The 17671-nt window shown below is 38.5% G+C and overlaps 1 protein-coding gene across 3 annotated transcripts in view; it reads right to left on the bottom strand.

Moving 5' to 3' along the window:
• The window catches only part of LOC124159516 (discoidin domain-containing receptor 2-like), a 562201-nt gene that overhangs the window by 154696 nt on the left and 389834 nt on the right, over nucleotides 1–17671 (bottom strand). The window lies entirely within an intron of this gene.

The following is a 17671-nucleotide window of genomic DNA, read 5'->3' on the forward strand; positions in this document are numbered from 1 at the left end:
CCCAAGGAAATGGGGGAGGAGTGGTGGCTTGTCGTGACAATTGTGCCCCAAGGAGAAAAGTATGGAAAAGGGATTTTTTGAAAGGGTTAATTAGGAATGAATTTCCATCGACGATTCTTAACCGTTCTTTTTCTAACAGTTTTAACTCTCATATCTCTGAGATCAGTGCTGCAAGGATGAGTTCAACAATATTTTTTCGAGGTTTTGGGGACTATGGTGTCTCAAGAATATAAAAATCGGTCGCGAATAGAAGAGTCCAACCTATTGGGAATACGATGAAGCATGGGACATACTTTTGACAATCTTAGAGGGACACGTTGATGGAAAAAGGCCCAGAGGAAGACCATGCATCTAGATTATGGACCAAATAATGAAGGATGCGGGATGTAAAAGCCACGAGGAAATGCAGAGGAAGGCGGAGAGACGAAAATAATGGAGTGTGCCAACCATTCAAGCTGCTGCCAGCCAATCTAAGGATTGAATATCAGAGGAGGAGGAGGAGGTGTCTCAGAAAGAGAGCAAAATATAAAGTTCTGACCCGAATATGGCTTCTATTAAACCCAACAACCCAACTCTTGGTCATCTAACGTAACACGGTGGTATAGGACGGCTACCGTTGGGTGATTCGAAGTAATTTAGCTATTGAATACGGATACGTAGCCAAATTTACATTTTGGCAGGGACTAACGATAAGTCGACTATAGTTTCTTACACCTTGTGCCGTGGTGGATGTCAAAAATTACTATAGCAAACAAAAATAAAAAAAATTGGCATTAAGAGGGCGAATTTGAAAACATTTCCTATCCCTAGCAATTAGATGAATACTCGCACTCGATCTCATTAATTGTCTTATTGGATATGAAAAAAACTGTGAACACTTTTTTTTTTAATCAATTTTAAAAGATAAAAGATTTTTTCAACACGAGAGAGAAGCGGGAAAACTTTTGTACATCATTTTAGTTTCTAAAATTATTTCATTTTTTGTTTAGCTAAGTATTTAGAGGCATTAAAAATATGTTAGTTAAATCGCCTAAAATCGAAAATTTAAACGATTGTTTTCAGCTTTATAATTAGCCAACAATCCAAATATTGATTAATACAGCTCTCCACTCTTCTGTTATTATTTGCATCACTTTTTCTGAAGTTTTGGCAGCTTCTCGAGATCTAAATGAGTGCCGAATATCTGGTTTAAGGTTATGTTTGACCCAATTTAGTGCAGTAGTGCCAATTTTCTAACTATTTTATTTTTATTGAAAATCGTAATTGATGTCAGCTACGGGAATTCTCTATTACATGGATAGAATTTCTAAACTCCCACTGCGAGTAAATTCTTTAGGTCAAATAATATTTCCATCTACCAATGCAACGCATATCAGCACGGTTCTCCTCGATGGGAAAGTTGCTCCCTCCGACCTCATTTCCATTTTACAGGTACAATTGAATGTACATACTTCTCTATTAAAATGAAATTCTGCCTTCATAACTTCTCTAACTATACTTTAATGGCTTTGAGGGAGCGTAATAAAGCTTTTGGAAGGAGATGATAAGCTAACTAATCGAGAAAGCGAAGGGAGAATGTCATTGACGTCTAATTTGAGTAAGGATGGAGACAGTGTATTCGAGAGTTGACGATTTTGTCTCACAAAGGGGAGTTACTTGGATTCCTCGACAACAATAGAGAGTCCAATGAATTCATCCCCTCGTAATGGTACTTGATAACATGCTAAACTTATATCAGTTCGTAAATGCAAAATCTATGACCAAATATTAAAAAAATATGGCATTAGTCATAAATACGTAGGTCAGGTAGCCTGTATTAGGTATCATTGACATCGATATTCTCCTTGACGCATTCATCACCAAAATATCGGAGGAATAAGGATATGATAATGGTTACCAAAGATTAAGAACTAAGGTATCCTAATAAAAATAAAAACTGGCTTATTGTACACAACCCTTATAAGAGATGTACATCTCACATAAGGGTTGTGTACAATAAACCAGTTTTTATTTTTCTTAGGATATCTTAGTTCTTAATCTTTGGTAACCATTATCATATCCTTATTCCAAAAATTTTATTAAATATATTCCCTCTCCCTACTTTCCTCTCATCCCCCAAATTATTTTTGCTGATAAAGGGCTAATACCAAAGTAAAAAATACCTGCTCATCAGACCTGTATGTTCTCTTTGCCAATAACTCTTTATGTACAATGTGCGCGGTTAAGAAGTGAAGCTAATTAAAATATAATATTGTTCCGGCTACTCAGGGACGCCGACTTGCAAAAAAATATTGGGGGGGCCAAAACCGGGGATCTTGCCCAGAGAAATGTTATGAGTAGTGAGTTATAAGTTTTATAAGCATTTTAGAAGATTCATAAGATCAACATTAGAATCCTGATAACTGGAATCTCGATATCTGGACACTCCGCGGAAAATCGGCAAGCCTGACACAATTGTTCTTCACACCCATAACGAATTTTTGAGGGGGCTCGGGCCCACTCAGGCCCCATGGATTCGGCGCCACTGCGGCTACTAAAATCTTTCATTTTCGTGTTCTTTAATAAACATGGGTCCACAATTAATTCTCTATAAGGAATTATTTATCTAGCAGTGTTAAAGATAAGAGCCCCAGAATTTCCGTTGCATAAGTTTGGGAAAATAAATGTTGTAATAAAATATCAGACGCTGAACCTATTCCGCCAAGTATAGCATCGTCTTGGAGGGAGCACAGAAACCATTCAATACAAACCCTCCGGCAACACACGTCTTGGAAAATTTCTCATTCTGAGCTCGCTAACTAGGTGAAGTTGAAATCGTCTTAGCCGCCAAAGTAGCGAAATGATGCGCAAGACTGGCTGGATGGATGTATGAGATGGGAGATGAGAGGAAGCAGAAACGTAAGAGACGTCGTCATCAGTTTTCCCCGCCTGGCAAGGATGAGTTCGGCCTCGGGGCAAAGAGGCTCATTCTGCCGCGGCAATCTCCAGATTACGCCTTCCTCAAATTTCTGTGACAGCTATCTCACCTCGATCAAAGGAATGCTCCACATCACGACTGTCTCACATCAGGGCTGAGACTGACTGAGTGCGGGCCTAGTGCCGAGAAATGATGAGTCCTGAGATATTATGGGAGTGTCACAATAAGATAACGTAGGATAAGGGAAACAAATTGCAGTACATGGTGTTTTATGGTATGAAATATCTTAATGTCCTGTTGAAACAACAAACACTAAATGAGAGTCATCTATTTGCAGCGGCAGGCTGGGTACCCTAAATACCCGAAGACAGAAAAAAGTTTTACGACCGATAAACGAATGAATATTTGCCTTCACACAAATTATTAAATTTTAAAGATTTCTTTGCTCAAACTAGCCAGTTTTTTGAAGATATTACTACGCTAAAAATACTTTATGACTATCAAATACTATTCGCTCTAATTATAAAAAAAATCCCGATGGATTAATTCGAAAGAATAATCTGGTATGATGATGTTAAATGTACCACTATTTTATTGATTTATTACATTTTCAAGAAGCTCGACAATGATGCGAAGAAAAATAGAAAAAAAAAGCTTTACAAATAATTCTCACTTTAGTCCAGGATACATAGCTACCCACCATCTTGAGATATATATAACATGATTTCCTTTCTTTTGGTGAAGTGGTAAACTAATTAGTGCAGGATAAAAACATTCGTGGTAAACGTATCGATGAGAAGCAGTTAATAGGATAATTAACAGAAAAATTAGACTTTTTAGTATGAGCTATCAAAAATAATCTTTTGTTGTGCACTGTGAAATTTAGCGAGCAAAAAAAATGGTGAATCCATTAAATTACCATTAATGATGCCATAGTGCTTTAAATTTACACTTAGTAAATACAATAAAACTCAAAAATGAGAACAAATTTTTATATAAAACTCTTCCATTAACAAATTAGGCAGGAAATATTAAATTAAAAATAACTGGGATGTAAAGAGCTGAGAAATAAATCAAAAAAACAGACGATAAAAGTGTTTAATTGCTTCAATAATTACTGCTACGATGCCCTTCATGTCCTTAATATGCCGTCCAATTTTTACTGTTTTTCTTAGTAATGGTAGCATAGGGAGGTTTTCTCTTTCTCACAGGATCCACTCATAAATCAACAACCATTCCTCTCCCGAAAGAAAACAAATAAAAAAGATCTGTACAAATATTGATGAACCTCTCGTTAAACGGTATCGTAATCACTAAACCTCTTTTCACTCTATTTACTCTGTTCATCAATCTTCCTGTACCAGCCTGTAACTACTATCTATACATGATCGTTTGAGTTTTCAAGCATTCAAGAGAAATTTCAAGGCTTGTAGTTGAGTATTATAATAGCATGTAAAATCCACTGATTACGACTTTAAGAAAACTAAATTTTAATAATATAAGATAATTTTAGTTTCATTCCTTTTTACTTGAATAATTTAAAATCTCTAGAAAATAATATATATAAGCATTTAAAGTTTATCTCCTCTATGTGATCAGTTATTTATTCTCGTGTAAATTGAGTTAGAAACACTCATAGACTTGATCATTTAATTAATAAAAATTTAGTATAGGTCTGTAAGCACCAGATATGCTTTTAAAGTACATTGAAGAAATTAAAAGCGAATACCACAAGTTACTGTCTCCTGGCAAAAATAAATCATAAGTATTCAACTGAGTATGCCATTTTCTCTGCGAATTGATAAGGAAAATATTAATTTAATTATCGGAGCATGAGAGCATTAAATCTAAACACAATTGGATACACGCGAAATGAATCTGTAAATAATTCATTCAAAACAAAGGTGAACAAGTAATTACTTAGTGTAGCATTGTATCACAATCACACCCGCCACCATTGGAGATAAATGTTTCAAATGCGCAGAATATATCAACGTGAATTTATCAGGGATAACCAAATGACCTACGGTTATTCGGCAATCCGAGTAAAAACCCCTAAAATACGCACATTAATTCATGAAGATATATGCGTAATCACCTGGTTCTACTTGAAACTCTGAACACCTGAAAAATGCGACACCTTTATTTTCTATGTAGGTACGGGCATTGTTTTCGCTGATACAGCTCTAGCTCCGTAGCCGTTATAAGAGCAAAAACTCGAGCATCAAAAATGAAAACGGTTCCTTCTCTCTCAAATTGCATCCAAGAAGTTGATCAACACAAAATTTTCAACTAATTCTCTCCCATAAAGAAATTCATCACTTAATAAGCTAGATTACGGCAAGATTCTACTAATCACTTAAACCATTACAGCTACATTTTCTCTGACGCCTTTGCCTTATCTTCTACCCTGTGAATACAACAAGGAATGACTTATAATGAGCAAATGTTCCTCTTCCTCCGATATTCCTCACTTGCCTCCTTTTTACAGCCTTCCATACCAAAAAAGGACACATAGTCTCCTTGTGATGATGACCGCATTTGATTTAAAAAATTAAGATTTAAAAATGTTTTTCAGTAGAGCGCTCATACTCTACCCTACTATAGTTGCCTTCAAAATTTTCTAACCTACACACGATATTCAAAGCGCATTGATAAATGTAAGTCTATGCTTACACGAGGGTCGAATGCCCATTTCCTCCCAAGCAGCAGTGACTGGGCACGTGAATGGACAAAGAATTCCAATATTCAACTTAATGGCACAATTGAAAATAGAGTTCAAATAATGAATAGCAAAACTCTTGGGAGATAATTTAAAATTGTAAACATGAAGAACGAAAGTTTTGATCGCGTAGTTCATAGTTCAATCCAAGCCTCACGCTGGGCGAAACACGAGTTTCACTTACGGGAGGACCGTTTAATTTGTATAATAGTAACAACTTCTTTTTCACGGTTTTATTTATCTCGTTTTATGATACTTTAATATAGTACCAGAAAAATGAGGCCCATCATGAGGCTATTTCAAGTGTTATTCCTGCCTGGCCCCAACAAAGCTTAAGTTTAATTCTCTCCGAGGATTAATAATAAAACCAAGGTGTTAAAAATAGACTTGGGATGGCTCAAACGACTCGCACTCAATTCTCTTTGAGCTTAACTCCTACCCAGCACGATAGGAGAGAGCGCAGGACGGAAAAAAACGGAGTACAATCACTACTTTGCTCTTTTTATGATTTCTCAACTCTATTCCCTTCTTTGTCTATCTCACAACGCTAAGCAAAGAGACATCATCAAGTAATCCCATAGGGAGAGATAGAGTGAGAGAGACAGAGAGCCGATGACCGCCCTTTCGAGACCTTTTGTGAGCGCGGTGGAGTGCGCTTGAGGACGCAGCCAGTCAGCCGTCCTCTCCACGGAGGAATTCCACGGAGACCCCTTGAGTAACACACGGAATGCACAAAGGGGCGGCGAGGTGCGGCAAGGAGTGGGAGGCGCGGTTTCACGGCGCGCCCCTTTCCGCACCACACGCTTTGTCTTCTTTATCCACCTGCCTTTTGTCCTCGTCTCTCTCCGCACAAAGAAAAGTTGAAACGAATGACCGAGCACGGTCAACATATACACATTGATATGGACGGCTGGCGAGGGGAAAGATTTTCGAGAGGGAAGAATTTCCGCATTCAAAAGGAGTCACGGAACCTCCCAAGGTTCTTCTCCCGGTGGATCAATTAGGTACACAAATATTAAATCCTTTTCTACCTGTTGTCGTCAGATAGACAGGTTTATTTATATTCTTCGATACTTATCCTCAGCTAATGAGACAGGGAGTAGCCCCTTGCGAAGTCAGCATAGATTTATTGTGACCCATTAAATATGACTATTGAATTCTTGTATCGAATACTGACGATACAGCCATTCACGGAGCAGCAGCAAGGAATAAAGAATGACACAATGCAGTCTCTAAATTGGCAAATAAAAATCAAGCATGAGAGCTCCTATATGCAAAAAATGGGGAATTAGGAACATGTAATTGGTATGCAACGAGTTTATTTCTGATATGACTTATAATCATAATCACTGGCACAGAACCATCTCACTAATTATATACCCACGTCCATTTTTTAACACAACGCGGCAGAATAGTGGATGGCTGAAGTAAAATTCAGATGCTCGATTCAAGAGATGAAATTTGCGATGAGCTATCAAAAATACGAAAGACTCAATTCTTTCAAAACCACATTTGAAAAATCAGGAAACACTCGTTAATAAAATTTATTCTTATGAACTTTGGAAGCTGAGATAAAGTCTCTTCGCCATTGTTGCTATCATATATTTTAGTTTAAAAAGATGATGGGAAAAGTAAAACCTTGGGGCAACTGTTTACACTCAACTTATCCAATGAAAACAACAGCTCTCGAAGCATAAATTATCTAACTGCAAAAAAATTAAACTGAGAAAAATATAAGGGGACACAAGAGGAGACTAAAAGGCCCTAGAATTGCGTGACTACGGGACCGGGCTAAGTTTCTCAATCGCATCTCCGTTCAGCCCTTCACAACTATTCTCGCAATTCACAGCCTGGAAAAGGGCGAAGAATGGAGCGAAAGAGGAAACCAAAGCGTCTCCACTTTGGTTTTCGACCCCGCGAGGAAGGAGCGTGGGTGGTGGGGCGTCTCAAATCCCGTCTTCGGCATCCCACCCGCCAAGAAGAGCCGAAAAACTCACCCGCTCTGCCGCCCTTCTATTCTCCCAGCCCAACCGCCGCTAACCCTCTCACGCACGCCATCATCCCTCTACGCTCTCCTTCTCCATTTCCATCCCTCAATCCCCTCTCTAGCCGCACCACCCATGCATATAAACTCTTTCGCCATCTATACCCCTGCCATCCCTCGCTCTTCAGCAAAATTTCTCTGTCCTCCTCGCATCCTACCTTACCGCATCTTACAATAACTCTGTATGCATAAATGTTGGAATTTGTATAGCATAAAATTCTAAATCATTCCCGAGGTGATTTAACCCAAGGGTTGGCTTGGCTAGGTAAGGGTAGAGCTCAACACATGCTAGATTTTAATCAAGTTCAGGGTATGGGGACCCTGAGCCACCTTCCATTCAGAGGACTTTTGTTTCGGGGAGTCAAAAAGTTTTACTTGGGGTTCGAACCCGGAACTGTTGATGCGACGATCCAATATTATCCCATATCCATTGCAATAAAGCTAGCTTAATGCCTATGGATGCCTAAATGATACGTCTTCTTTATTTTGCATTCATTTTCTCATTAAAAAACATAATTTCATGGCAAAGCAGGATTATAATATTTTTTCAATCGACTGATAGATGTAACCTTATATTTTCAAAGAATACGACCAAAACATCTGAAAAAATCTGTCGTCAAAATTATTACTACTCCATTCAACGCCTGATGCAATGACGTTGGCAGACATTTTATTCCCAATGGGACAAACTAACGAACTCCCATTAACCTAAAGCGCACAGCATGACCCTTCTACAATATCTTTCAATCCCTCAATCCTCAGGCCGCATCACTCATGCATATAAACTCTACCATCTGCAAGCCCAAATAAATTCCACCCTTTCCCTACACACCTCTTTTTCCAACCCCTACCTTCCTCAAAATCCACCAAAACCACCACTGTTTATAACATCTAAAACCTTATTCATCTCAAATCCTATTCCATTTTCTTTAACCCATCATTCACACATAGGATCCGTTGAAACCTATATCTACTCTTTCTATACCATATAATTATATTTAATGCGCAGTAGGATCCGTTAATGCAATTATCCCCTCTTTCTATGTCATGTAATTATTTTTACAGGACAGCAGCAAGGATGGAAATCATATGCAAAATAATGAAAACTCTAGAAAATAATGCAACCAGGTTTGGCAACAATTGTCAGGCTTCCTTGTTTCATAGTAGGTAATATCGGTGCGGTGATAGATAACAGCTGGGGTTACAGAAGCCCATGAGGCAAGTGATGCACTTGTACACATTTTGGCATATTTATAGCATTAATGCGGCTGTCGTATTTAAAATATTCATAATTTAATCAAATTTATAAACGGGAAGACCACTCAACTGTCCATTTTTCTGGACTAAGTAGAGATAAAGAATCCCCTAACCGCATCACCCATGTATATATACTCAATACGAAACCATCTCCACTCTCGCTCACACCCCCAGCTCCATATCTCCTCCTCACAATCCGCCAAACCCGCCGAGACGCCAGCGAAAACACCACCACCGGCCGGGAACCGTATTCCATTTCCTTTAAATCCCCATTTGCACACGGAACCCTTCTTCCCCGCGAATACCCCGCACCCGCGCTGGCCTGCTCTCTTCTTTGATGGAGCGCGATTCGTGGAAGGCGCTTTCAAAGACTCGAAACACAATGGAGGATGTGACTGCGTTATGCTTCTCCAAACGTGAGAAGGGACACACGAAGACCGGGGAGATCGAAGAGGCGGCGGACAAAAGGAGGTTGAGGAGGAGATAGTGAAGAGGGTGGAGGGAGGGAGGGGGAGAAGAAAAGCAATAAAGGGGGAGGTAAGTGTGTAGGAGGGGAGGTTAGGAAGCCCTCAAGAAGGTGGAAGGGGTACGGGGAGAGGGAAGAGTGAGCAATATCGGAAGGAAGGATATTTGGACGGCGGGCGAGAAGGGTGATAATAGCACGTGGAGGACACACTCGAGGGAGGAAAATATTATCGTAAGGCAAAAGGCCATTAGACTGACGAACAACCAAAAATGGAACTTGTGTTTAGGCGTTTACTTAAAAATCCGTTAAGCAGAAATCACAAAGGATTATGGATGGAGCACTTTAAGGGGAAAAGTTATCATGAAAACAATCGCCGAGAGAAGAGAGACAATAGGGTAGTTTCCTTCATCAAAGAAAACGATAGGCATTGACTGCGATTCGTTACCCACCATTAGTGCATTCATAATATACACATTATTTGGTTTTAGAATTCCCAGTTTAGACGAATGGCAATGGCCAATTTTAACTGTATTTGAAAAAGGCCAGATTGGCGCCCATGCGATGTCGCTCCACGTGACGTCACATGGACCTAGTTTCCGACCAGGGACCGAGTAGATAGGAGTGTTACATCGTCTGAGATTATCAATGCATGCATGAGGCACACACTTCAGGGAAACATCTCTTAATAATCACCTATTAAAACTACCTAAAGTCGGAACGTTTCCTTCGTTTGATAAGGTATTAATAATCCTTATTTAAGTCAAGCGCTACCTGCTAACAGGGTACTCTGCTACCTGCTAGCAGCCAGCATCGCAGCGGCGTACAATATCCTCGCCCCAAGGTCACCTCACACGGCGCAAGCGGGAACCAGAATGACGTCACACGTGGTATTTCCAGCATTCATACTTAGCCGTCGCGTTTTCGCGTGATTGACAATTTTCACTTTTCATTTTATCGCGAAAAATAGATATCGTCATTTAAAAATCTAAAAGCGTGAAATGCGTACTCCAGGAATAATAATCTTTTGATCGAGGCAATAAAATATAAATGGAAACCACCCTGTTCTGATAAATATCAGAGATAAAATATATCGAACATTGAGATGAAAAATTAAACATTTGAGGGGAAAATTTATCCCTTCATCCTCAGAAAATTGAAACTATTTTGAAGAGCACTCAAATGATTTAATCAAATTCTTTCATTGAAGTTCATTGCGATGAGTGCGTGATATATTTTATATAATGCATTTGAACGTAATAGCATAACTTTCTTTTTTTTAATTTGTATCCAACTGAATGATCCTAAATAAAGGTTTTTTCAAGTTGATCTGAAAATCTAGATCCGCCTTTTAATCATTTGTCAGAAACTTACTCACCTAACAATAGCAGTTATAGCTATACTTACTGTCTAGTTTCCGAATACGTAATTTGTTAGCACTGGAGATCAAAGACGAACGAAGCAAAGGATGCATAAGTATAAATCAAAGACTTTATCAGAGGATTTAGTGTTATCAATAAGAAATTTTGTTATATGATTTCTAAGGATTTCAAATAAGGGTAAAATGTTCCGATAATTTGGTACATTCTCTCATGGAAATGGAGATAACAAAGAAAAATTGGCCAATATATCACATTATATTTTTCAATGAAAAACATTTAAACTACCATTATCAATACTAAGGGTTCAATACTATTTTTATAGTAAATTAATTAAAATAAGGCTCGCAAACCAAAAGTTTTAATATAATAAATATGAAAGGCCGGAGATGGGTTCCTAGTAGCCAAAAGAACTACGGGAGAGAATAAGGCAGAGGGAGGAGGATGTGGCTGGGTGGAAAGTAATTTCGGTGGAGCATCTATCACAGTGGATTGGGGTGGGGGTGAAAGGGGGAGGAGATGCTGGGGGAAGATGGCGAGAAGGAAAAGGGAAAAATAAATAAAAACACATCAACGCCCGGACGCGCGAAAGAAAGAGGGCGAGAAGGGAGAAAATACCACAAAGCGACGGAAGGAGAGGCGAAAAAAATAAAGGACGAAGTGGTAGAACGAGGATGTGGGAATGAGGAAGAACGGAACGAGAATGAGAATTAAAAAGAAATAAAACCGAAAGGTGAATGGAAAAAAGTGGAGAAGAGGACTCGAGGGAATAAAATGAGATAAAGAAAGAGCGGTGAAAGCAAAACAAAGAGAGAGAGCAAGAGAGTCGGGAAAACGGTGCATGGGAGGAACGGGGACTGGAAACGAGAAGAAAGAAAGAAAGAAATGGTGAGGTGGTGTGAGAGGTTAGGTCCGAGGGTGGTAAAAGTGGGGTGAGGGGAGGGTTCGGTCGCAGCGGCAGACAATGGAGGACCAATTTACGACAGAGGGCGCCTAGTGGATGAGAGGCTCCATCTCTCCCACTTTCCCCCTCTCCTCGACAACTCCCTCACCTCAACACTGCCGAAAGGAGAAGAGCGAAAAAAAAGCGGAAGGAATAGTGAGAGAGGTATTCGATGGCGAAGAACAAGACGTCATTTCTTTGTGCATGCAAGGAAACGGGGGATGGGACATAATGGAAAGAAATAAAAAAGAACTTAATATAGTGCTTGGCTGTGTTCGCTCCTTCGAGATGAAAGGCTAAAAAACCTCCTCCACCTTCTTTGAGAATACCTATACTCGTTGTTTATTCGCCGAGCAAGCCAGCCGATTCGACATTACGCCCGACAATTTATCGACGATTAAAAACCTCCCGAGAGGCAGGTTCGCTCAAAAGGAGGCACCCTTTTGTCTCGCCAATGAAAAGATTCGACGCTTTAGTTTTTCGTCGTCTTCGAGGAGAGATTAGAGGTACAGGTGGTTCGACATAATTTGCAAAATTAACCTTTTCAGTGGTATACTCCCGAGGACTATGGGATTAAAACGAGAAATCTTTCAAAACATGAGTGGCTTCCCATGTACTCCGGGGTAAACTATTGATAAGAACGTCAAATTGCAAAGTAATGAGTACATTTTTGTGAGATTTTTCATGCGTTTCTGCTAATTTTCTTGACGAATCCATTAGGGAGACTAAATTTTAGGCTCTAATTCAGTGACTTTATTCACTCTCACTAAATAAAAATTTGATTTTTATGGCTTGATTTGATATTTATGCTTTCAGAAATGTAATGTTTTTTTACTTAAGGTTATTCATTTTCTGTAAAATTTCAAAATTCTACAAAAATTGAAACTGAAGTCATAGATTTCCATTTCGTTACTACCGCTAATTATTGAAGACTGTGAGTGACTGAATCCCACGAATAAAAATATCCTTTTGCAGATAAAATAATCTATTTAAAACAGGTAATCAGCATATGAGTGTTGCCAAAACAATAACCCAGCAGTTAGCACGCCGTAAGTAATGCATTATACATGAAATGCTTCAAATGCATTAGCTTTTCCTTTGAATTCACCTCAATTTTCTTCGTTTCTACATTATCACAAAAGTGTTGTGCTCATACACGATTAGGATATTTTCTTGAAGAGTTGTACGGATTGAAAGAATAGGTGTCACTCTAATTACCTCCAAAATGTGAATTGATACAGATAATAAACTTCCTTGGGAACGCCGAATTTCATTGGTGTTGTGAATTACAGAAAGTATGGAGTCTTGCAAGTCACCATACATTAATATCTTATATACATATATATGGAATTATATCAATTCTTCAAATAGCTTCACCAAATGAATCTTGAATTCAAAAGAAAACGGTAAATTTTAACTTATAATGTGATTTACTTCAATAAAATTATTGCCTTGTCATGAATTGCCCAGGGTGCTTCAATGAAAAATAAATAAATACTCTCCGCAGGGTCTCTATTTTCAAAGGCATATAAATGCATAAAAACAATTAATATCAAGTCTAACTATCGTTTGAATCTACGTGCAAAAGCCATTCAGGTTATAAAATACAGAGCATAATTTCCCTTAAATCTATAAGCATTTTCATTTTCCAATAATTTCTGTTCTTACCAAGCACTACATAAATTATTGCAAATGAAGTCTCTTTCAAAATGATATAATTTTAATGGTCAGAATGAGGCTTTAATGGTTCCAAACCCTCAGAAATTTTTTAGGGACATACATTCATTTATGTACCCCCAAATAATGAATTCCTGTTCAAAAGTAAAGACTTTCAAAATGTATTTCTTCCAGCCGCAGAGAGAAAATTATGTTTTGCTCAACGCTAAACCTCTCGTTAAAAAATCAACGATGCGAAACTATTTGACTCATCACGGTCATTCATATAATTATGGGAGCTTAGGGGAAAAGAGTGCCAAGTTAACCTATTTCTAAAAAAAATATTTCAATAAGAATATGCATAAAATTTTCATTTGTATATACAACGGTCATTTCCTACTTCCCTAAAAAAGGATGACCATTTTGGGGATACAACTACCTTCATTAGTAAGAGAAGTGTAAGGAGTGAGGCAGGGAGGCAGATAAGAGGTAAGAAATCAGTATAGGAAAGGCAGGCAAATGGGAAAGAAAAATTAAATTATCCAAAAATAATAATGGCCCCGTAAACTAGTGGTTATTTGTGAATATTTCGTAAACTTAACTATATCCTTCAAACGATTAAATCAAACATTAAACGATTAAATATCAATATTTAAACAGCTAGCAAGAGTAATTTAATTAAAAATCTTAACCAGCTATTACTAATTTTTTCTCATGACCAGCTATTGGATAATTAATAAAACGGGACAATACAAGAGATGGTGTAAGTAAAATCCCATCATACGTATTTCGTCGCAACAACATTTTCAGCAACAAAATAATTAAAAATATATTTCAGAAATGGAATATTAAAAAAACAAAAATATTTTTAAAATAAAATGTGTAAAATAAATGGAATTTTTTAAATACCTTTTCCCCTTTTTTCTTTTTAAAGTATTTTTTTAATAAAACAACATTCAGCCCTGAGAATGAGCCCTGAGTTGGAGCTTGAAACGTTGGCAATTATGGAAAAAATAACCCGGTGGGAATCCCGAGAAGAGTTTAACCACATCATTCGCCGGGAAAGCATCAAATCATTTTTTAACATTTCCAGCTGCTTCAAATCACGAGCATGCAAGAAAGCACCTAAAGTGTAAATGTCCTTCATTTTTATCATTCACACCAACTGAATAGGTATGTTTTACTATCATTAAATTTCTATATAACTTCATTTGAGGCACCTATGACTTCTACAGTAGCAGCGACAACACTTTTCGTATCCATCTACACTACCGGTTCATTGATGTAATCCCAGACTCAGGAATGCATCCGTGAATCAAATTTTATTGATTCTACAGGCAATAAATCCTTGCGTCTAGAGAATCAAAATTCCTTTCATGAAGGACGCTGCTCGCAAACACGAAATTCTGCAATATTTCCTGGAACGTATTTATTCAAAGAAAACACCTTTTGATGCCTTGCTATTGGCTTTAATTTCATGTTATTGAATTTTCACCGGTGATTTCCAATTAATCTGCTGTGCAACAGCATTAAACATCACTACTATTGTATGAGAAATTGCAGGACTATTCAGTCAGTATGCTCAAAGGGAAAATATGCTAGTCAACTAGGCACTAGATAGCTCATTTGCGTAATAATTTCATCTCAGGAAACCATTTACGAGTGGTTATTTTTCGGAGGTATCAATTTCGGTTGATATAAATTCCTTCCAAAAATTTATACCTTTATTAATCATTTATAAAAATAAATAAAAAAACATTCCACAGTACACGTAGGTGAAATACTATAACAAGATTCTTACAAATCAAAACAAAAATATATCCATAAAAAGTACAAGGCTCATGACCAATTCCTCCGTATCACTCGGATATATGTCATTGGTTTAAAAATATTTCTGTTGCTAAGCGATGCTTTTACAGAAATACGACTAATAGTGCTGGTGCTGTGTTGAAGTTTTCTCAATAGATATGTATTGATACACAGCATATGTTTCCGCCTTGTTCGGAATACGTCCACATCAATTGCTGGGAAACTTTCCAATTACTGGTGAAAATAATATTACTTTGCCTCCACCGAAACTTTTGGACAACATAGATCGACATCAAGAAGTGGGAACTGAGAAATAGAAATATTTCATTTTATTAAAAAAAATACATAATTAAGAAAAATGCTTAATGGTCGCTTATCGACCAGTTAGTGATAAATACCGATGTTTGACCATTTCTCATTAAATATTCAGCGCCATGTGACCAATTTACTTAGCCGTTAAAGATTTTCTATTATCTATTAATATGGATCAAAATTTCATTGAATTTTGAAATGCAAAAATGCGTGAAAATTTTCTCCTGTGATAAATTTGAAAAATAACAAACCTATTTGGGGATACGTCAATATAAATACTCATAACATCATCAGCTTCTATAAGCCGTTTTTCTTGAAATACATTCGTTTCTCTTAGGCCCATCTACATCCACATCCATTCACTTCACACTCCTCTTTCCCTCTCTCCCTCGAACAGAATTTCACCTTTTTCTAAAAGCATCATAAGGATCTTCATCATTACTCTAATACTCCACACTAATCCAACTACCTCATTTCCTCTCTCGCTAATTAGTCCCATCCTCCTCCCCCCCCCCCCCACTCTCTTTTGTGCGCCCGCTGTCGACTCCTCCCATTTTCTTTCATCACTCTGCCTACATCCCCGCCACAAGCCTCCCCTCACTCCCTCGCCAAAGGCAAAGCCCTTCCATACACACACACGACCATTCCTCCCTGCCCGAGAATTGCACCCCCGCCCCCGCCGCCATAACTTCCTCGTACGATCCCCTTGCGTGCCGCCGCTGCCCCCCTCTTCCCATCATAGTTGCCATGGAGACACGGCAGGTGGAACTCCGCAGCCTCCCTCTCCGTGCCCTAAAACTTTTTCCTCCCTCTGCCACGAGAAGAAAAAAAGGGAACTCTCCCCTTTTCATCGCGTCTTCAACTCTCGAGGCCGCGATACACCCCCTCCCGCATTCTTCACTACATCTCGCTCGTCCACTCTCATTCACCGTCCTTCCTCAATTCTTCCGAGAAGGTAAAGGCTTAGGCGTCAATGCAGAGGCGGATAGGCCAAAGCTTCGGGATGTTTGTTGGCAGAGAGGCTAAAATAGGTTGAAGAGGTGAAAATGAAAAAGAATATTCGAGGATGCCCGTAAAAATTTATGAGGATAAAGCGTAAGTAATACCAAATTATGATGTTCAGTGCGTTGAAAATATTACATAAGATTCTCTATGTGACAATCTCTAGATGTTCATCACTCAAGGAAATCGAAATTGATCATCTCCCTAATACCAAAAAATAATTGAAAGAAGAGGAACAGACAAGTACGCTGCATATCCACTCGCCTCTTGGTTGAAGTATTAGAAACGATGACTTAAAAATCTTATGCACACCACGCTCTCATTACTGCACTCCCTTAACTAAATACTTGGTCTTTTTTGAGTTAAATCATTTAATACAACACTTCCGAATCACTAAGCCTTGGATGATTGAACTGCTGCTCAATCAGCTTTTCAAATAGTCCCCAGCCAATCACGGCCTACACCCGATAGGAATTCCTCATCAAAACAATTCCCCTTTTGAATTCCTTCCATCCATTTTATTGCCAATGTAGAAGTGCTTGCTAACTGTATTGAAAATTTATCCCCAGTAAATTCAACTAATTAAGTTCAAATCGGTAATTACGAGTTCGCGCGTTCATTTAAACTTGATTCACTTGCACAGTTTCATCTATCTACTCCCGACTGCCCATGCTGGGCTCTCATTCAACATCACCCTGGTCTCTTGCGCGGGATAAAAGAATAAGAACTCAGACGATCCTTTCCCCGTTCCCGTATTTCGCAAGCAGGGGTCCTCCGAGGGGGCCTCCAAATTGCTTGGGCAGCCCGAGTCGTGACGGAGAGCAATAGCCTGGGTAATTACGTGAGGGCCAGTCAACAATGGCGATGACAAAAGGGAGATTGTTTGCCAAGGGGAGGGAGGGATGTATAGGAGGAGAATGGTGGGAGTGAATCAAGGGAGTGGTCCATACGGCGAAGGAGGAGGTGTCTTAGGATGTGTAAGAGGGGAGAGAAACAGACTTATTATTAAAAAAAAGGAGAGGCAAGAAAAATACCACAAGAGCAATCCTCATTGTGAAATTTTACTTTCCTTTTTTTCCATTAAATTCAACTTGTTATCTCGAAAATCGTTTCTCGCTTTTTCTTTTCCGTCCAAATTCCTCCCCTGTCTTCAACAAGGGACTTTGA

Source organism: Ischnura elegans, chromosome 1 (assembly GCF_921293095.1).
Source record: "Ischnura elegans chromosome 1, ioIscEleg1.1, whole genome shotgun sequence".
Classification (NCBI taxonomy): Eukaryota; Metazoa; Arthropoda; class Insecta; order Odonata; family Coenagrionidae; genus Ischnura; species Ischnura elegans.